Here is a 22,939-nt window from a genome sequence, read left to right on the forward strand (position 1 = left end):
GAAGGTCCTGAGTTCAAATCCCAGCAACCACATGGTGGCTCACAACCACCTGTAATGAGATCTAATTCCCTCTTCTGGTGCATCTGAAGACAGCTACAGTGTACTTATGTATAATAATAAATAAATCTTTGGGCCTGAGTGAGCGGGGTTGACCGAAGCAAGCAGAGGTCCTAAAATTCGATTCCCAACCCCACATGAAGGCTCACAACCATCTGCACAGCTACAGTGTACCCACATACATAAAATAAATAAATCAAAAAAAGAAAAAGAAAAAGTACATTTTTGAATCTTAATGGCACTACTGTAAAGAAATTATCTTAAAATTAGAAGCCACATCTTACACTTAAGCTCATTCACTTGTATACAGTGATATTTGGTTAATTTTTTTTTTTTTTTGCTTTACTCTTATGTTATTATGGTAAGAAGAATCAACATGTGCTCTGCTCTCCAGGACTCTAGAGCATTTCTTCTTGCACTACAAAAACATTAATCTCTTGATTGGCAGCACCCCATTGCCCTTCTCTCCCAGAGCCTGGCAACCACTGTTCTATCTCTGCTTGCATGGGTTTGCTATTGGATTCATTGCAGGCAAATATTGCAGTATTAGCCCTTCTATGGCTGTCTTCTCTCAGTCAATAGAACATTCTCATAAGCCATCCATGTTGCAAGACGTAGGATAGAATATTACTCCATTGCACATGTGTACCTCAGACTATTCATCTGACAATGATTTACATGTGTTGTCTTACAAATGCACTGCAATGAACGGGAGAGCACTCGTCTCTTTGAGATTCTTAGTCCAAATCCTCTGAACAAATATCTACCAATGGGGTTGCTGGATCAAGTGGTAGCCTTACTTTTTAATTTTTTGAAATTCTTGAAATTTTTGTGCAATTGCTTTTTTAAAATGTTTTTAATTCAAATAGAATCACACAATTCTCACTTCTCCCTTTCTTCCTTTCAGCCCCTCCCAGAGACCTACCCTGTAATCTCAATCGCCCCGTTCTCAAATTAATAGCCTTCTTTTCTCTGATTATTGTTGCTGCGTGCGTGTGTGTGTGTGTGTGTGTGTGTGTGTGTGTGTGTGTGTATTTGAGTAAACTTAACCAAGGAAAGATATCTACAATTAAAAGCCTCAAACTTCTGAAAAGATCGTGAAAGACACTAGAAAATACCCCAGAACAACTCCTAAAATGCATATGTCAGCGGAAAAGACCCCCTATAGCCAAACAAAAAAAAAACATAGACTGAAGAAAAGGCAGCACTGCCAACAAATGGTGCTGGGCAGAAATGAATTTTTCATATAAAAAAAAAGGTGAAAATAGACCCATACCTATCGCTCTGCACAAAAATTAGATCCAAATTGGTTTAAAATTCTCAACTTAAAGCCTTAAATGCTAAAACTGCTAGAAGAAAACCTAGGCAGGTGAAGAAACTGACTTTCTAAACAGGACTCATTTGCCGAGGAATCAAGGCCAACAACTGACCATCTGGATAAAATGGTCTTGTAAAACCAGAAAGCCTCCATATTGTTGAGGAAACCACCAAGTGCATGAAGAAGAAAGACACAAAATGGGGAAGATTCTTCATCAGCTACACAACTGACCAAAGATTGCTATCCAGAAAACACAAAGAACTCAAAAGCCAGAGTCAGTAAACAACGGATGTGGTTAAAAAGTGAAGTAGACTCGAGGCCTCAACCCTACCAAAGACCTGCAGGCAAGTAAGGAGTGCTGAAAGTGGAAGAAATAGTCTTCCCCAGGGAAGGGCTCACCAACAGGTTATCTAATACCAAAGGATCAGCTGGAAAAGTGAGTAATATTATACAGATTGGGCAGGTTCTGTTTATATACATATCATATATATGCATATATGCATGTGACAATAAAAGAAAAAAAATGAGTTGGAGTTGAATGAGCAAGAAGGGTTTATGGGAGAGTTCAGAGGGAGGAAAGGAAAGAGAGAAATGGTGTTATTATACTATAATCTCAAAAATAAGAGAAAACAATGTTAAGATTTTTTAAAATTAAGGTAGCTTAAGAAGTTACCACAAAAATAAAGGACTATAGTAGATGGAGAGTTCTCAATAGAAGAAATAAAAATGGTTAAGAAATATCTCTGTTTTCAAAATTCCAGTAGGAAACTCCCACAGTTGATGAGCCTTTTCAGCAAAGGATCAGGATACAAAATTAGCATATAAAACCCAGTGGCTCTCCTATATACAAGTGACATGGACTGAGAAAAAAAATCAAGGAAATAACACCTTTCATAATTGACCAAATAGTACAAAATATCTTGGAGTATCTCTAATGAAGCAAGTGAAAGATTTGTCTGATAAAAACCTTAAGACACAGAAGAAAGAAATCGAAGGAGACATCAGAATATGGAAAGATCTCTCACACTCATAGACTAGGAGAATTAACATAATAAAAGTGGCAGTCATACCAGAAGCAGTCTACAGGACCAATGCAATCCCCCATCAAAATTCCAACACAGTTCTTCAAAGAACTAAAGGAAAATTTAAGACTCCATATGGAACCAAAAACAAACAAACAAATAAAAAAACAGGATAGTGAAAACAATCCTGAATAATGTTTATTATGGATATATGCTGCAGATACCCTCATCCCTGGTCTCAAAATGCTCCACAGTGATATAGTAATAAAAACAGCAAAGCATTTGGCATAAAAAAAAAAGACAGATTGGTCAATGGAATTGAATCAAAGACCTAGCCAGAAATCCACACAGCTATGAACATCTTATTTATTTTTGTTATGAAGAAACCAAAACTATATACTGAAAAAAAGAAGACAGCACGTTTGCTGGTCAAATCAATGGCAGCATTAAGAAGAATGCAAACAAGCTTGTACAACCACTCTAGAAATCAGTCTGGCAGTTCCTCAGAAAATTGGACATAGTACTACCGGAGGATCCAGCAATACCTCTCCTGGGCATATATCCAGAAGATGTNCCAACNGGTAANAAGGACACATGCTCCACTATGTTCATAGCAGCCTTATTTNTAATAGCCAGAAGCTGGAAAGAACCCAGATGCCCCTCAACAGAGGAACTGATTCAAAAAATGTGGTACATTTACACAATGGAGTACTACTCAGCTATTAAAAGGAATGAATTTATGAAATTCCTAGCCAAATGGATGGACCTGGAGGGCATAATCCTGAGTGAGGTAACCCAATCACAAAAGAACTCACACAATATGTACTCACTGATAAGTGGATATTAGCCCAGAAACTTAGAATACCCAAGATATAAGATACAATTTGCTAAACACATGAAACTCAAGAAGAACGAAGACCAAAGTGTGGACACTTTGCTCCTTCTTAGAATTGGGAACAAAACACCCATGGAAGGAGTTACAGAGACAAAGTTTGGAGCTGAGACGAAAGGATGGACCATCTAGAGACTGCCATATCCGGGGATCCATCCTATAATCAGCCTCAGAACACTGACACCATTGCATACACTAGCAAGATTTTGCTGAAAGGACCCAGATATAGCTGTCTCTTGTGAAACTATGCCGGGGCCTAGCAAACACAGAAGTGGATGCTCACAGTCAGCTATTGGATGGATCACAGGGCCCCCAATGGGAAAGAAACCAAGGAGCTAAAGGGATCTGCAACCCTATAGGTGGAACAACAATATGAACTACCCAGTACCCCCCAGAGCTCATGTCTCTAGCTGCATGTATATCAGAAGATGGCCTAGTCAGCCATCAGTGAAAAGAGAGGCCCATTGGTCCTGCAAACTTTATCTGCCTCAGTACAGGGGAAGGCCAGGGCCAAGAAGTGGGAGTGGGTGGGTGGGGGAGTGGGCGGGGGAGCGTGGGGGAGACTTTTGGGATAGCATTGGAAATGTAAATGAAATAAATACCTAATAAAAAAACAAGATAGAAAAAGAAGAATGCAAATAGATCCATGCTTATAACTGCATAGAGCTCAACTCCAAATGGATCAAAAACCTCAACACAAAACCAGACACACCACTGACTGTGACAGGAGAAGGGAATATGAGGAATAGTCCTGAACTCATTGGTACAGGAGATGATGTTTTGAACACCAATAGCACAGGCACTAAAATCAACAATTAATAAATGCAACCTCAGGGGCTGGAGAGATGACTCAGTGGTTGGGAGAACTAACTGCTCTTCCAGAGATCCTGAGTTCAATTCCCAGCAACCATATGGTGGCTCATGACCACCTGTGATTGGATCTGATACCCTCTTCTGATGTGTCTGTAAACATCAACTGTGTGTGTGTGTGTGTGTGTGTGTGTGTCTTAAAAATAAATAAATAAATGCAACCTCATAATACTGAAAAGCTTCTATAAGGAAGGACACCATCATTCAGACAAAGTGACAATGACAACCTACAGAATGGGAAAAGATGTTTACCAACTCCATGTCCAAGAGAGTGCTAATATCCAAAATACACAAAGAACTCAAAAATAACAAGATACCTAGAAAACAACCTAATTTGAAAATGAGGTACATCCTTAGCCATTAGGGGAGTGAAATATAAAACAATTTTGAGATTTCATCTCACCCCAGCCAGAAAGACTAAGATGGATAAAACAACTGAAAATGAATGTTAATGAAGTTGTGGAGAAAGAGCAACCCACACTCGTTGGTGGGAATGCAAATTGATGCAACCCACTGGAAATCAATATAGAAAATCCTCAAGAAACATAATATAAATCCATCACATGACCCAGCTATTTATTTATTACCAAGTGCATGTGTTGTACCAGGAAACATTCATGAACCCTAAAAGACCATCAAGGAGCCAAATCCGATGCAATTGCATCAGGGTCTTTTTACTCAAGCTCAAGCTTGGGCGCCCACCAACCCTAACACAGCAGAAAGGTGAAGCCCTGAGCTTAGTTTCAGGCAAGCATTTATAGAAGCAAGAAGGGGGTATCTAGCCTGGTATACTTTTGATTCGGGGAGGGGGTACATTATGGCCTTTTACATAATTGGCTGGTTCTGGGAGCCAAACCATAAACTTATCCTCTGCTTTCCTCCTGGGTGGTTGTTAGGCAGGGGCAGGCTTGTAACCTAGCAGTGCAGATTTGTTGGAATGACCTGGAGATTAGTGCTAGACGCAGGTCTTGTTGGTGCTAGGTACCAGCCTGTTAGTTATCTTGATTTCAATCTCAGGTCAGGTTCTCTAAGATGGAGACTAAACCCAAAAAAAATGTGGTCTCTCACATGTATACATGCCTCCTCATCTGTATGTGCATCACATGTATTCAGAGCCTGGGGAGGGCAGAAAATGGCACTAAATCTCATAGAAGTGCAGTTAGAGGCAGTTCTGAGCCACATAATAATGGTCTTGGAAACAAACCCAGGTCCTCTACAAAAGCAGCAAGTGGACCTAACTGCTGCATTTCCCCCCAGCCTCAATCCGTACCATAGTGGCTACTTCATCTTTCATTCCCCACTAACAAGCATAAATCATAGAATATAGAACTTGCTAAAGAATATGTACAGAGAAAAACTTTCTTGGTGTTAGTAATAATAATGATTTCACGCACAGAATACCCAAAGAGTAAATAGCAAACATAAAAAATGAACTACTGGGATTATATCAAACTGAAGGGCTTCCACACAGCCAAAGAAATCATCGATAGAATGAAAGGCAATTTATGAAATGGGAGAGAATATTAGCAAACCTTATGTGGTGGTTTGAATACACTTGGACTAGAAAGTGATCCTATTTGGAGGTGTGGCCTTGTTGGAAGAAATATGTCACTGTGGGACATACTTTTTCCATAGAGGACGTGTGAATGGAGCTGAGGGGGAAGATAACCTCACTAAGCATCAGGTAAGTCAAGAGTACCGCGATTTATCACCTTTGCTGTGTGCTGTTGTCAAATAATAAAAGACAAATGGTGAAGGTGTGGAGAAATTAGAGTCCTGACACACGGCAGTACATACGCAAACTCTTTTCACTCAGCTGAGTCACTGAGGGCGCACAGGATATGAAGAATTCAGCCTGGATCTGAATCCAACATAAGGGATGACTGAAGCAGGGGAAGAAAACCAATCAAAACTTAGCTGATGTGGACCATGAGCCTGATCCTAGCTCAATGAAAGATTGTCGGTGCTCATGAACAGCACACTAGAGTGGCTCTGTAGAATGCAGTGTCAACTCAGTCTCTCCCCTTGGGGATTTATAATTTAGCACTTTATGTCAGTTTCTCCTAAGAAAGGATAGGAGGAGAAAACCATCTATCTAGGACCATATCAGCCTGTGATCTGAGGGCTGAAGCCCAAAATGTCATCAACTTTTTAACATAAAAGCAGGAAAGTATCATTATCATTATCCTTTACTGCCAATGCAAGAGTAAATGAATCAGCCGAGACCACATGGCTGGAACACAGTGGCACCGAGATGTTAGCTGCATCCGCCGAATTTTGTGCCACATCCTCTTCCCGCTTGCTGGGCTCCTCTTGCCCTCTCTACCTGATCTCGTAGCACTACACTTCCAGGTGGTGCCCCATTCATGACGGAGGATGTTCCCAGGGACTTGTGCTCCCAGACAGGGCTCTATCATTTTTACCTTTCAGTCTCTAGTTCACTGTTACAGCATCTGTCGATGGCAGACACCATTGTAACCACAACACTCCTCTGCCTCTCGTCTGTTCGGTCCAGTGGCCAAAGAGTCACACCAATCAATCAGAGCTGCAACCTAAAGGAACCCCATTTGTCATCATGGGCACAGGAAACAGAAATCCTGTTGTCCATCTCAGAACAGAAAAGGACCATATTACATGTTTTAGTACCTCTGAATCCACAGTGATTTTACTTGGCTATGGACTGCCTCAATTCCACCCAGTACAAGACAGAGGGAAGGAAGGGGGTCCTTGAATCTTGGAGGTTATCATATTCTACAACTATATTTAGTTTTTAACCATTACTTGGTTTATAATAGACTCTCCCTCCCTTCCCCTCCCCCTCGCCCTCCCTCGGTCTCTCCCTCTCCCTCGGTCTCTCTCTGCTTTCTGACTTCTTAGTTGGGCCAAAGAACAAGCTATTAAAGAAGGATATAGTGTTAAAAGGGACCAACTGAGATGTAGCATTTCTTTCTGCCAAATCCTTTCCCTTGACAATGCATTGCCAGAAACAGTTATTCTTGGAATTATTAAGCATGGTGTTGAATTAATCAGATGACGCTACAAATAATATCACCGGCTCTACTCAGAGGAAAGAAAATAATAGATGATTAAACACTGACCTTCTTAGAAGAGTGTTTTCTAATGAATTGCATGGCGAGGATCTTTAGGAAACCATTTTTCTTTCTAAGGAATGCTCCCTAGTGGGCTTTAAAATGATCACACAACTGAACAAATGGTTGGGTTTCAAAGAAGCATTTTGTTTAAATAATAAATCAACATAATAAAATATATATACCGAATAATATACCTGTCCTGCCAGAACACACCCATCTTCTGGGGATAACTTATTTTCCTTAATGTTGGCATACAGAATAATAGACTTCACTGTGGTATTTCATACATACTTTCTCTGTCTCTCTTGCTCACCACCTGTTCCTCTTCCTCCCTCTCTGCCCTCCACCCAGTCAGCCTCCTCATATCTTCATGTCATATGTATTCGATTATCCTCTCTTCCCTATATCCTCACAATCTCTTCCTATCCTTGAATCACCCCCTTTTTTCGTTTCACAGCCTACACACACACACAAAGTTTTTTGTTTTTTTGTTTTGTTTTGTTTTGTTTTTGGCTTTCAGGTTCTAGGTGTCTATGTATGTTTCTTGAGGTAAACAGATAATAATATCTTGCTTTTCAATCTCGCCAACTAGACTATACCATTTAAGTGATAAGTGGAAGCCATCTACATTTAAGGCTACCATTGAGAGGGTTTGTTCATTCCAATGGTTCTGTTGGTGTGGTTGGCTGGCGTATTGTTGGATCCTTTTTCATCCTTTCCCCTGTTAGTATTTGAGATTTGCCAGAGACTCTATTGTACGAGCACTCCTTGGTTCGCCAATTTCTCTCATGAGATTTACTTTGTCCCATGCTCTTGTGAATGAAACTGGCTTTCTTCTTCCTCCATGCATAGAATTTCTGAAAGTATTTTCTGCAGTAGCGTGTGGTTGTCATCAATTCCCTTACCATGTGGAATCTTAATTTGGTCTTCCTGAACATATCTCAGAAGTTCATGTATTTTATGTATATGTGGCTGAACGCGCGCCTACTAATTTGACTGCATCCTCCAACCATGAAGTTCTCTGTCTTGTCTGTTAATGCTTTCTATGGGGAGGCTGTTTATTCTCTCTCTCTCTCTCTCTCTCTCTCTCTCTCTCTCTCTCTCTCTCTCTCTCTCTCTCAGCATGTCTGATTGATTCTTCTTCAGTGTCTCAGATTCACTGTGGAATTTTTTTCCTCCACATTTTTTAAATCTCTGCTCCAAGCTACTGACTCTTTTATCCAGTTTTTTAAGAACTTTGTGTCCTGACATGCTATACTCATTTAGTTCATCTGTTTATGTTTCCCTTTTCTCTCAGCAATCTCCTTCTGCTTGCTGTGTCTCACCTATTACTACCATCACCCAGCTAACCAGTCCCTCAAGAAGCCAGGCAGTCGATAGCTATGTCCATGTCCTTTCCAATCTCTTTACAGAAGCAACCATTCAATTATCATCCTTCTTGGGGTGGTTTTTTTTTTCCTCTTTTTTTTGGCATCAATTTTTCTCATAACTTCTTAAATGATCTTCTAGAGTCTACCCTTAGTACCTCATGCACACTCTCCTTACTCTTTCTAACATGTATTGTGGATAATTTAAATCTGATCCTTTCTCCTGTATGAAAGTGATAAATAATTCTTCATTGCTTTTAAATCAAATCCAAAGTTGCCATGATGGAATAAAGAAGAAAGAAGGACTCTATAATTTTACTACCTATCTCACAACAGATGGTTTCAACAATAAGCTATTTATGATTCATTACCATTATTTATGATAGTCTCTGTATCCTTTTTGTTTTGTTTTTTGTTTTTTTCAAGTCAGGGTTTCTCTGTATTGCCCTGGCTGTCCTGGAATTCACTCTGTAGACCATGCTGGCCTCAAACTCAGAAATCTGCCTGCCTCTGCCTCCCAAGTGCTGGGATTAAAGGCATGTGTCACCACACCCAGCAAGTCCTTATATCTTTATCTCTCTCTGTTCATATTAATTTTCTACCCCATTCTTACATAATTATATTTTTAAGGAAAATAAAGTGAAAGTCTGTACTATGTTCTGAGGTTTAAAGGACATCCATAGTAGATGGTTTTGGTGATAATGGGAATATAATGGTGTGGAGAGGGCTCCTGAGAGAAGAAAGGATTCAAGGAGCCAGGCAAAATATTTTTAAAGCATAAGACAACTACCAAGGTAGAGAAAATTTGAAGGGAAAATACTCAAGGGGGGATGCAGAAGGCTCAATTTTTGCCCTAAGGCTTTTTCTGATGTGAATATAGAGTAGTGCAATCACTTTAGAAGACTGTTTGGCAGTACCTACTAAAGCCAAGCTACCCACACCTTACCGTCAAGCACTTCTGCCCTCATCTAATACTCAGAAATAGACATCAAAAATCCACCTAGAGAAAACGTGCATAATAGCAATATCCCTAATAGCCCAAATTGGAGGCAACTAATATTTCCATTAAATAATAGAGTTGCAAATCATTTGTATTATAGCTACACACTGTGCTATACAACAATAAAAATTATTGCTACACACAATAGCAAAGGTGAACTTCTAAGCATAATTATATGAAAAATGTCAGTCTTGAAAATGTATATACTGCAACACCTCATTTATACCGATTACAAAACAATATGCATGTTCAAAGTCCAGATAATGGTTTACTTTGTAGAGAAAAGGGAACACAGTAATTGGACCCTGATAACATTCATCTGAATCATGCTTCCCTTAGAGGCATCAATTTTACGATCATTTTTCCAGCTGTCTACGACTTGTACAAGTTTTTGGTATCTACATTGCACTCCAACAAGAATTGCTTTTTAAATGGAAAAGGGTATATTTTTACCTATATAGAAAATAATATTTTGTACAATTGACAAAAGGATCTAAGCATAAAACTATATTTTAGAGAAACAACTCATTTTAAACTGAATATCCCAGCATAAATACCTAAAAAGCTGGACTGAATTACTGAGAAATTACAACTAAAACTGAGTACCATTAGGACTGCAAACAAAATTCACGTAGCAACTGTACTTGTACACAATCAGTAAGCTTTCTGTGTTCTCACAAAAGAAAGAAGAAACCAGTTTTGTTGAGTCTTTGCCACTGATATCACCTATGAGCTACTTGTCAATTGTATTTGTTTCAGGATATGGCTAAAGCTTTGAGTTGAGGCTGTTGGGTTACTTTATACGTCTCAACAAGCACCTATGTTCTTTATATAAGTTCCTCTGCCTATGAGTATCTACAAGACCTTATAGGTAGTGTCTGTGCACGTGTGCACATGTGTATGTGTGCATCTGTGTGTATATGTGTATGCATGTGTGTATATGTGCATGTGTGTATGTGTGTGTGTGTGTGTGTTTTCCACCAGACTACACAGATAGGTACTGCCTTTTAAAAGCCCAGAAAATATTCTGACAGTTTCCAGGTGTTTTTGTTCAGTTTGCAAAATTAGGGGGAAGTTTGTTTTTAAAGACTTATCTAAAAACGAGTGTGAGATGCTGAGAAGATATCTCAGTTGGTAAAGTGCCTACTGCTCAACCACAGGGACCGGAGTTTAGATGTGCAACACCTCAAAGCTAAGTATGAGAGCAAATGGAGAGACCCAGCATTGGGGATGTCGAAACAACAGGATCCTGAGAGCTCAGTAACCATCTAATCTAGCCAAATTCTTGAGCTCTGGGTTCAATGAGAGACCCCACAAGTAAAATGGGAGCTGGAAAGATAGCTTATCGGTTAAGAGTCCTTGCTGTCTTTCAGAGAACCAGAACACAGTTCCTAGCACCTATGTTGGGTAGCTCCCAACCACCTACAGCTTCACACCCAGGATTATGCAATGCCTCTGGGCTCTGAATGCACCTGAACTTACATGCACACACCCTCCCTATCCCCACCACACACACAAACATCCCCCCACTGTGCATATGCACACACACATAAAAATAAATCTTTAAAAACTGTGAAGAGCAGGGAAGACAGTGATGTCAGCCTCTGATCTCCACACACAGGTATACACACTTCCACACAAAGACATACATACACTACCACCATCCCCTCACATACAATGAGAATTAGATAATCAGCTTAGATCAGTGTACTTAAATAGTGAAAAATAAGAATAAAGGTTTTCATCCAAGTCAACTCCAGCTTGTAGCCCAGCAATAGCAAAGGGCATAGCAGCCTACATGTTATATTTGGTACACACTCTCTAGCCTCTTGCCTCTACCTGCAGTGTATGGTGCAGCAACCAGAATTTCTGGCCAACATCTATACTCTGATACCCTACAAGTCACTCACTTTCCCAGCTAACATCAGTACCTACTTTATCAAACTACTCAGATACATAGTTTCTATAAAATAATATGTCTCGCCCCCCCACAACTTGCTCTTGTCAATTTTCCTCCAAAATCTGACCCTAAACCACTGTGAACTGTCACCAAACATGGTATCATGATCATGTCATGAGGTCAGTCGCATGTGCATTAGCCTGCCTCTCAGGCTGCTTATCTGCTTGGCCACCTGCAATTTCTAATGACTTGCATTTTTCTGCTAATGAGCTTCATTTGTCAATTAGGAATTATGCACCTTTATGTCAAATGCCTCCTAAAACAAAGCCTCTACCTTCCCTGAGGAAAAAGGAATCCCACTTACAGAGAGTAGTGTCTGCACCCAATAGCAGCCTTCTTGTTGGGCAGACAAACAACCATGCAACCATATCAGACTTGCCTAGTCAACTTCCATAGTCATGATATCCAATCCACTCCAATAAGTGTGTGTGTGTGTGTGTGTGTGTGTGTGTGTGCGCACATGCATGCACACATGTGATGTGTGGGTTTATATGTGTGTCTTCTTGAACTCCTGACCCACAGTATACTATTTATAACATCATTAAATATTTGTTGGCTCATATCACACTGACCTTTTATGCAACAATAGATATCATAACATTTTCTGTTACTTTCCACCTTCCAAAGAATTCTCTAAATCACTGCAAAAATGCTCACTGTATATTCCTTGCATGCCTCTTATATTTTAGACAGGTTAAAAGAAATGTAGGATGTTATTTCTGAATCCGAGCACACAGTCACTGTGTCATGGGCCCCGTATCTAAGATTCCTTTCTCCCTTTAGTGAAAGGGAGAAATTTCCCCCTGCCTGTGACTCTCTACAATATCTTATAGATAGTGTATATATGCATGTATTTACATGTATGTGCATGTGTGTGCATATGTGTGTGCATGTGTGTATGTATATGTGTGTGAATATGTGTGTGCATGTGTTATCATGTATGTGTGTGTGCATGTGTGTATGCATGTGTGTGTGTGTATATATATGTGTGTGTGCATGTGTGTGCATGCATCTATGTTAAAAAGTGTAAGAAAAAAGCTTTATAACCTGTTCTTACTGGAAGCAACGGTATCATCAACCCTGGACTTTCCTTGCTCCTCTTCATGTTCAGTCACAGAAATAATGAGATCATGTTAGCAGAAATAGCATCAGCTTTCAGGTTGCTGCCCCTACCTACCCTTCATAGAGCCTCTATTCTCTGAAATCTCCCCTCCCCATTCCCATTTTAACTCCCATTGGGGGTTCTTTATAAAGGAGAACAAAAAAGAACTATTCTCTATCTTCATCTAATTTCCTCCTCTGTCTCCCTCCCACCCCAACCTCCATCCCAAAGCAGCAAGATCCGGTGTTGAGTCTGCCACTCACTATGAGATCTGCTGTCCATGGTGCTGATTTCTGTACCAAGGGCTCCCCGGGTCTAATGGCACAAAGTCTATCTCCTGGCACTAACAGCAGCAGACACCAGAGTCTGAGACATCGATGATGGAATTTGGCAAGAAAGACTTCAGTATTCCTATGGCAATGGAGACCAAGTTTTAACTGAAAATACAAATGCTATTAATAGACGATGGGCTTACATGTACCAAAGTTTGAAATTCTCTGCATCTGCCTTGTGAACCCCTTTATTATTTCATAACATGCTTCTTCAATAGAAATCAAGAAATGTTTCTCTTGGTGCATTAGCAATTTTTCTATTATTGTTTTTTGTTTTTATCTTTTAGTCTCCTATAAACCAATGCTTATCATCAAGCTACATTGCAAACAGCATATTGTATTAAAACCTGGTCCCCAGTTCTAATTAACACGTCTGTTAATTGTCTCCTCTCGTATAATAAGCTAATTTTCAAGTGTTTTTCTCAGACTTTCTTCCAAGCAGATTCTGAATGACCCTGTTCTTTTGGGTGCCATGCTAAGGTGGGCAGAACACAGACACTAACTCAGAACCCACCTACAGCATATTTTATTAGTAACTGGCCTAATCCAAAGAGATTTATGAGTTCATGTTTCATTTCAAAGGCTGAAGAATTCATAACCTCAATTTTAATTAAAATATCATAATTCTGTATGCTGGTTGATTTGAATTTACTGATTGTAATCTTGCAAACGGTGTAATGGTTTTGAATCAACTTTAAAACTGAATCAATTACAGTCAGTCCCATCAGCTCTTAAGTGTGAGACCCTCAAAGAGCTGATTCATCACCAGGTCTGTGATCCAGCATTCTTAGCTATGACTATACTAATGATATGTATACTCTAGTGTTTCAGCAAAGATTAGTTTACATTAATAAGCAGTGCAGGTATGTGTGTATACATTGTATCTATGTCCATGGAGTTACAGTATATAGTAACAACTTAATATGGATTTGTTAATGTTATTTAAAAATTAATGAATTGCTTTTACTGATTATCCACATATATAAGGAAGAAATGTTGTGGGCTGCCCTGGTGCTGTTTGTATTCAAATGTTAATTCAGCTTCCTTAAGAGGAGCTGCCCCGAAGAGAAGTAGATCCCATACTCAGGTGATTTCATGTGAACCTTTCTCCCATTTTAACTGGTCAAATAAAGGCTGGAGCCTGTGAATAGGCAGTGAAAGGGAAAGATGGAGATGGCAGTTTTAGAGAGTGGGGGAGAAGAGAAGGAAAATGGAGGAAGATGGAGAGAGAGGAGGTGGAATGAAAACGGAACAGACCACATGGCAGAGAGAAGGCACAAGTAGCAAAGGATGTCATAGCTGGGGAATAGAGTAGTGTAGTGGTAAATCTGCCCAATCTAGGCTTGCAGCTTATAAATATAATAACTGGGTTGTGTGTTTCTGCACAGGGTTGGAGATTTACTGTAACAGCAGCATGCTCAGAGCAATTTTCTAATTGGTGACATTTCATAGTAATTATGCAAGATGTTGCCCTTAAGAGAAGTTGGGTAAAAGATATTCAGGATATTTCTATCTCATAGAAATGCATATAAGCCTACATTTATTTCAGAAGGAATGCTTTCCAAAGGAAAAACCCAAAACAAAACAAAACGAATATGTACCTAAGAACAATTCAGTTGTGCAGAGTCAAAAAGAATCTCAAGTCGCATACCGTTTCATTATACCTAGATAACATTTTCAAAATAACAAAATTATAGAGAATTAACTCATGGTGGCCAGGGGATAATGGAAGAGAGAGGTAGATTTGACTATAAAAACAACACGATGTGGATAGAGAAATGACTCAGCAGTTAAGAGCTGTTGCTGTTCTTCCTAGCACCCCTGTGGGATGGCTCACAACCACCAATGGTGCCAGATCTGGTATATTTTTAATCCTAGCACTCAGGAGGCAGGGGCAGGCAAATCTCTCTTAGTTTGAGGGGTGAAGGAGAGGGAGAGAGAGAGAGAGAGAGAGAGAGAGAGAGAGAGAGAGAGAGAGAGATTATAAGCTGACTCAGGAAGTATGGAAATTAGTGTGGGGTTACTAGTGGTGTTTTGCTAATGTTGAAAAGCTGTCTGATGAACATCCATATTTATGCCCACAGATCAGTAATGCTCCCAGATACAAAGAAGTGCCTTATAACTGTGACGGCAGTTAACGCAAAGGATCATAACTGGTAAAATGCCAACAATAAGAGATGGCAGATTGCTCAGCTCTAAGCAAAACAGATAGATTGCCTCCTCCAAGGCTCAGGGAACATTGTAGAAGAGGGGTTGGAAGAAATATAATAACTCAAAGGTAAGGCAATGTGCTACAGAAGTGCCATGTCTCCTAGACATGGTGTGGTCGAGCTCACTGCAGTTGTGGTTACGAGCATCAGATGTAACCCATCAACATTTCAGCATTCATGAAAAGGGAATTCATGAGGGCCATCCCTCCCTGAGAAACTGTTGGTAGCTAATGATTGATGGATGAGGAGGTTTCATTTTAATTTGACATAGACCCGGTAAGAAGTAGCCCATGCTCTAGTAAATCACTTTCATCCATGTTCAAGAATCTATAATTAAATCCAATGAGATACACACATACACCAAGCACACACATGCACACGTGCACGCAGGCATACAAACACACACACACACAAACACACACACACACACACACACACACACACACACACACACACACTTGTGCACGCCCCAGGAATGTTAGAGATTGAACTATTGAGAAGAAACCCCTTCCACAGTAGGAGACATGGTATGAGAAAGGATAAAGACTAAATTCCACTACATATGTGTATAAATTGGCAAAAAATAAAAATAAAAAACAGAGAAGTCTGAGAGTCTGAGTGGTATGGCTTTATTCTGCTTGGATATACAGTGTTTGTCATTTGAAAGCAGCAATTCTACCATTATGGTTCAATATTCACTCACAGCCTCCTGGTCCCTAAACACACACGATAGTAGGTATTTCAGCAAAGAAAATATTGTATGACCTTTACAGATATCCTGGTGATATCCTTCAACTCCTATTTCCAAATGAAGAAATAAAAACAATGATATTAAAACTCTGTCCAAAGTCTCAGGGCTAATACACAGCAGGCCTGCCCTTGGCTCTCAGGCTAGGGTTCTTGGGACTAAGAGGCAGCCATCATCTCAAAAATTCCAAAATCACTCCACTTTGGTTTCTTAATCTCATCTTGTAAAGAACCCTGCCTTGGCCAATGTTGTGGACAGCCCTGGGGCTGCGTATATTTGATGTTAATTCCATTCTCCCGTGAGTGGTTGCAAACAAGGAGTCAGCACTCAGGTGATTTCCTGTAAACCTGCTTCCCACCTTAATTTGTAAAAATAAAGGAGAGCTGATGATTGGGCAGATAAAAGGGAAGGTGGAGCAGAAGGTGGGAGAGAGAAGAAGGATAAAATGGAAGAGAGGGAGGATGCAGAGGAGGAGGAAGAAGAAGAAAAGCAGAGGAGAAGCACATGGCCTGGAGAAACCTCAAGTTCTAAGGGGACTCATTGATGTGGAAGATGGTAGTGTAGCGGTAGATCTACCCAATCTAGGCACACAGCATGTAATCATATTCACTGTGTGTGTTGTGTTTTCATTGCCAGGGCATATCTGGGAGGAGATTTACTGCCACAGGCCACTAGATTTTTCTTTGTCCACACAAACGGGTGGGCTGCTGAGACACTGGAGAGTGACACCACAGCCAAGCCATGACCTCCGGCCTAACATGGCCACTTTAGGAGAAAGCACCTACCCATGGTCCTCAAGAACTTTATTCTCTTTTCTGTGTAATAGTACTCAAATATTTCAAGTTAGTTATTGTGTTATCCAAACTGTATCTTCTTCAAAACCCTGAAAAACATTCCAATTGTTCTACATCGAGTCCATAATGTGCAGAAATGACTACAATGTGATTGTGTGTAGATGCTCATCCAGAACAGGACAAGCGTGTGCCTCTCACAACTCTAAATAAATATGTTGAGTTTTTCTTTATTTAAATTCATTTATGTTTTGAGAATTTCACACATGAGTCCTGTATTTACACCATTCCTACCTTTCTCTTCCCCTCCAGCTTCTCCTGTCTCCCCTACTCCTGCTCAAATACATAACCTCTTCTTTTTTAATTTGTATTGTTGCAGCTACACATCAAGAGGCTTGTCCCTGGACAACACTAATTCTCCCTCTCTCAGTAGCAATTGCTACCTGTACTTCTTTATCTGAAGTGGGCCCCGTGAAATTTCCCCCAAAACACAGACAAATCTTTGTTTTCTTAGCATCTTCTACCATTTATAAAATGAAACTTTATATGCTGTCCCCTAAGCTACGTCTTTTTTTTGTTTTCTCATAATTACACAATCAAGTGGTGATGTTTCTCTCTTTGCTTGATTCTGTTGTATCTTTTAGCAAGCCACAGGACACTTGATACATGTCAGAAAAAAAAGTTAGATGTCTACTTTTATCTGTCATTGTGGTACATGGTGGGGTTATGATGATGAACAGACTGTGTGGTGGTTTGAGAGAAAATGGCTCCCCTCATAGGAAGTACATTATTAGGAGGTGTGGCTTTTTTGGAGTAGGTGTAGCCTTGTTGGAGGAAGTGTGTCATTGTGGGTAGGCTTTGAGGTTTCAGAAGCTTAAAGCCAGACCTAGTGCATCTCAGTCTCTTCCTGATGCCCATGGATCTGGATGTAGAACTCTCAGCTAGCTCCTTCTCCAGCGCCATGTCTGCCTGCATGCTGCCATGCTTCCCTCCACGGTGATAATGGACTAAATCCTGGAACGGTAAGCCAGCCCCAATTAAATGTTTTCCTTTATAAGAGTTGCTGTAGCCATGGTATCTCTTCACAGCAATAGAAACTCTAAGACAGACTGAACTCACAACGCTCAGAGGTAAAAGTGGGACAAGGGAAAGCATCTGTAATTTCGTCAGTATAATGAAAGATGCAAACGATGAAACCTTAAGAGCTTTTTAAATATTTCTTGAGGTCATTGATTTCAAGATTCCCATCTTAATGACAACACGGTGACTGGCACCTCCGGTCTGATACTGAGTATCAGGCTCACTCTCCAAAATTTCATACAACACACTTGCTATTCTTTCGTGAAAATGTATACTGTTCTTCAACTTCAGTAAGACTGAAAGAGGGGGAAAGGATATCACATTACAAAAAGCTCTAAAGTCGATATTGAGTCACAGAAGTTAGGGATTTTTCAGAAAAAAAAATGAAGAGCGCATTACCAGACATGACATTTTTTTTAATTAATTAATTTATTTTATGTATGAATGCTCTAACTGCACATACACCTTTGTACCAGAAGAGGGCATCGGATCCCATCACAGATAGTTATGAGACACTATGTGGTTGCTGAGGATTGAACTCATGACCTCTGGAAGAGCAGCCAGCACTCTTAACTGCTGAGCCGTACGAGAGTTTTGCATGTTTCACTTCCATGTCTCTCAGACTTTTAAAGCCAAGTAGATAGGAGGTTGGAAGGGATCTGGGAGGAGTTGGGGAGGGGAAAAAATCATAGTACACTGTGTAAAAAAGTTAATGAAATAAAAAGAATTCAACATCCTTATTTCAAAGTTTGTGCATTCTGTGACTAACGTAAACCATACATCACTATTTTGAACATAACTAACTCTTAATATAGATCTACCCAATCTTTGAACATAATTAACTCTTAATCAGTAATCATATCTATATTCAAAATAATAAAAGACGCAGTGAGCAGCTGCTTCCACGTACTTTTCATTGAGGTACTACATTAATGCAACGCTTGATTTTCCTATTAAATTCAGAACACCTAGTGCCAGGATAAGGCATTAATATGAGAAACTTGCATGATACTCTCAGAATCCTTTGTTCTCATGAGTCTGTGTAGCATTTCTGATGTCTCTGCTAACCCTGAGGTCACATCTTTCTATTTAAACTTGAGGAAATGAAGAAAAATGAAATTTATAAACTCTACTGAAAATATCAAAGATTTCATTCCAAATGAATTTAAATTGATTTTTTTTCCCTGATTTATGTCATTTATCTATCCAATACTATGCAGCTTGGAAGAAAGCTGTCATAGTGTTTGGAAGAAATTATTATATAGTTAAGTAAGCACTTGACCTCTGGAGCATCTTTGGTTTTCTATTTTAATAAAATTCCCTTGAAACCTTTTCAAAATTAACATTTTTACCACGTTTAGTCTCCGAAGAATACACCTATTTAATCATGAATGATCTCAGATGCTCTAGGCATGGGTCTGTCGCTGTTACAACCATCATTGTCTCCTGGTAGTGTCTTTACGTATATCTTCCCCATCTCCTCTGTTAGCTCATAAAATGCTTGAGATGGAAACCGCATCGTCAGCTGGTCCCTTTGGAACTCCCTGTAAAGCCTCCCAGCATTTTGCCCATGTTAGCCATTTAATCAACATTGGCTCATTGGCTGCAGGCTACAATTGACAGCTCGGACATAAAGAACTGATGGTGCTTCTCACACTTATGATGTTAATTTCTTGTGTCTCTCTGAGAGGCGTGTATCAAAATATTTCCTACTCTGAAATAAAATCAACCTTCATAATCAGATAAGCAAAGGGATGCGGTGTCATACACTCACGGCTGCCTGCTGTCCACCACAGTAGCCTTGCTAGTGTTCAAAATTTAAACTTGCATGACCAAAATTAGGAAGGGATTCGCTCTGCTGGTGTCTTTTGTTCCTCTTGTTACAGCACAGATCTGGGGTATGCGATGCTGAGCTTGGGAGAGCTGTGTTAACCACCACATTTCATATGAGCGTGTTGTAAAATAATACAAAAAGCCAAAGGAGCAAAATGATGCACGTTTTGGAAGGCTAATGGGCTGGAATCTGGATGTTCCTCTGCTCAGATCTCAGAACTACGACTTGCTTGTGATGTCACGTAAAAAGTGCATTTATTGCTGGAGGCAGGCTCTATAAGTTCCCTCTCCCTACTGTCGGGCGTTTCATCTAAGATGAGTTCTGGGAGTCTCTCACCTCCAGGGTCTCTGGTGCATTATGGGGGTCCCCCCAACCTCCTATTTCCTGAGGTTGCCTGAGGTTTCCATTCTTTCTGCTGGCCCTCAGGTCTTCATTCCTTATCCCTCACCCAATACCAGATCAGGTTTCCCTCTTGCCCCCACTCCCCCTCAACCTCATCTACTTCCCACCTCCGCCAGGTCTCTCCCTCCCTCCCCACTTGTGATTGCTTTCTTCTCTCTCCCAAATGGGAGTGAGGTGTCCTCACTTGGGGCCTTCAGCTTGTTGAGCTTTTTGAGTTCTGTGGACTGACTGTATCTTGAGTGTTCTGTGTGAGTTTTTGTTTTTGTTTTGTTTTTTGTTTTTTTGTTTTTTGGTTTTGGTTTTGGTTTTGGTTTTTTGGCTAATATCTACTTATTAATGAGTACATACCGTGCATGTCCTTTGGGGTCTGTGTTACCTCACTCAGGATGATATTTTCTAGTTCTATCCATTTGCCTGCAAAACTCATGATGTCCTCGTTCTTAATAGCTGAGTAGTATTCCATTGTGTAAATGAACAACATTTTCTGTATCTATTCTTCTGTTGTGGGACCATCTAGGTTGTTTCCAGCTTCTGGCTATCACAAATAAGGCCGCTAGAACATGGTGGAACATGGTGCCCCTGTGGCATGGTGGGGCATCTTTTGAGTATATTCCCAAGAGTGGTATAGCTGGGGCTTCAGGTAGATCTATTTTCAATTTTCTGAGGAACCTCAGATTGATTTCCAGAGTGGTTGTACCAGTTTGCAATCCCACCAGCGATGGAGGAGTGTTCCTCTTTCCCCACATCCCACAGTCACATCTCTGACCCATAATTGTTCCTGTCTGAAAGAATTACAGGGATGGAAATGGAGAGGAGCCTGAGGAAAAGAAGGTCCAGCGACAGGGCAAAAGTGGGATCCAGCTCAAGGGGAGGTCCTAAAGCCTGACACTATTACTGAGGCTATGGAGTGCTCACAGAAAGGGACCTAGCATGACTGCCCTCCGAAAGACCCAACAAGCAGCTGAAAGAGTCAGATGCAGATATTTGCATCCAACCAAATATACAGAAGCAGCTGACCCCTGTTGTTGAATTAGGGAAGGCTGAAAGAAGCTGAGGAGAAGGGCAATCCTATGGGAGGACCAGCAGTCTCCATTAACCTAGACCCCTGAGATCTCTCAAACACTGGACCACCAAACAGACAGCATACATCAGCTCATATGAGGCCCCCAACACACATACAGTAGAGAACTTCCAGGTCTGTCTTCATTCAGAGATGATGCACCTAACCCTCAAGAGACTGGAGGCCCCAGGGAGTTTGGAGGTCAGGTGAGGTGGAGGGTGTGCATCCATGTGGAGATGGAGTGGGGTGGGGAGGAGGTGTGGGATGTGGAGCAGTCAGAGGGTGAATGGGAGGGCAGGGAATGGAAAATGGAGTGTAAAAATTAAATTAAAAATATATATTTTTTAGAAAAGGGCGTTTATTGTTCTAGGGCAGTGTTTCTCAACCTGTGGATCTCAGGGGTCACACATCAGATATACTTCATATCAGATCTTTACTTTACAATTTATAACAGTAGCAAAATTTTAGTTATGAAGTAACAATGAAATGATGTTATGGTTGTGGGGTCACCACAACATGAGGAACTGTATTAAAGAGTCGCAGCATTAGAAAGGCTGGAAACTATACTGGTGTAGGGTTTTAGTTAGCTAGATAAGAACAAAAGAATCCTTTATGCAGTGCTGGTATGAGTACTGAACGAATATGAACTTGTAAAATATTGAATGTGACAAGTCTTCTTTGGTGTGCTTAGGTCATATTTTCCTTACACTTTCTTCTATATCTGCCTTTTTCTTCCAGATGTTACCAGAATGGGAGAACGTAGAGGGAAGACATCATGCAAATTACGTCTGCAGTCCCTGCTACTGACAGTGATGTAACTAATGAATATTGTTCTCTTCATCTTAGGTACTAAATTTTTATATATAACTATCAAAATTCTATATTTCCTCAGTAATTGAACTGACATATTTACTTATTGGCTTACTCTGCCTGAAACACAGTCGTATCTCATAGTTTCCATCTGAATATTCTCCATTCAAATTTATTTCCTTTTTTTTTTGAACCCCCTAAGATAGAATCTCCTCTGCCCCTAATCTCATATAAAAACAATCTCTAGATCAAATTATCTGACATACATTCTCTTGTATTTCTCTATCATATTTTTCTGGTGCCACATTACCACATATCCCCAACAAGATTTCCCTTCCTTCAAAGACAGGCCCTGTGTCCCCAGCACACAACACCAGTTTCTCTACATAGCTCATAAATATATTTGATTTGTTGACTGAATGAAGTCACTGTTCTCTCCCACATCCCATGTAAATAAATCTCCTTTCTCTCTGAACCCACAGTCTCCTTTGCATCTCTAATATTAAACTATAAAGTGTGTGTGTGTGTGTGTGTGTGTGTGTGTGTGTGTGTGTGTGTGTTTTCATCCTTTCTGGACTATGAATTTCTTCTGTGTAAGAACAATGGATGGAGAGAGCCCATGCCAGACAGTTTCTTGGACAGTAACTGTGCCATGAGTAATGTCACTTTTCGAACTCTCCAAGCTATATCAGAAAATGCTGCCAAGTTGTAGTGGAGCACACCTTTAATTCCAGCACTAACGAGGCAGAAGCAGGTGGGTCTCTATAGGTTGGAGGCTAACCTGGTCTACAGAGCAAGTTCTGGATAGTCAGGACTACACAGAGAAACCTGTCTTGAAAAGAAAGAAAAGATGGGGGGGATAGGAGGAAGGAGAGAGAGGGGGGAGGAAGGAAAAGGAAGAAAGAAGAAGATAGAAGAAAGAAAGAAAGAAAGAAAGAAAGAAAGAAAGAAAGAAAGAAAGAAAGAAAGAAAGAAAGAAAGAAAGAAAGAAA

This window comes from Mus caroli, chromosome 10 (genome assembly GCF_900094665.2).
Source record: "Mus caroli chromosome 10, CAROLI_EIJ_v1.1, whole genome shotgun sequence".
Classification (NCBI taxonomy): Eukaryota; Metazoa; Chordata; class Mammalia; order Rodentia; family Muridae; genus Mus; species Mus caroli.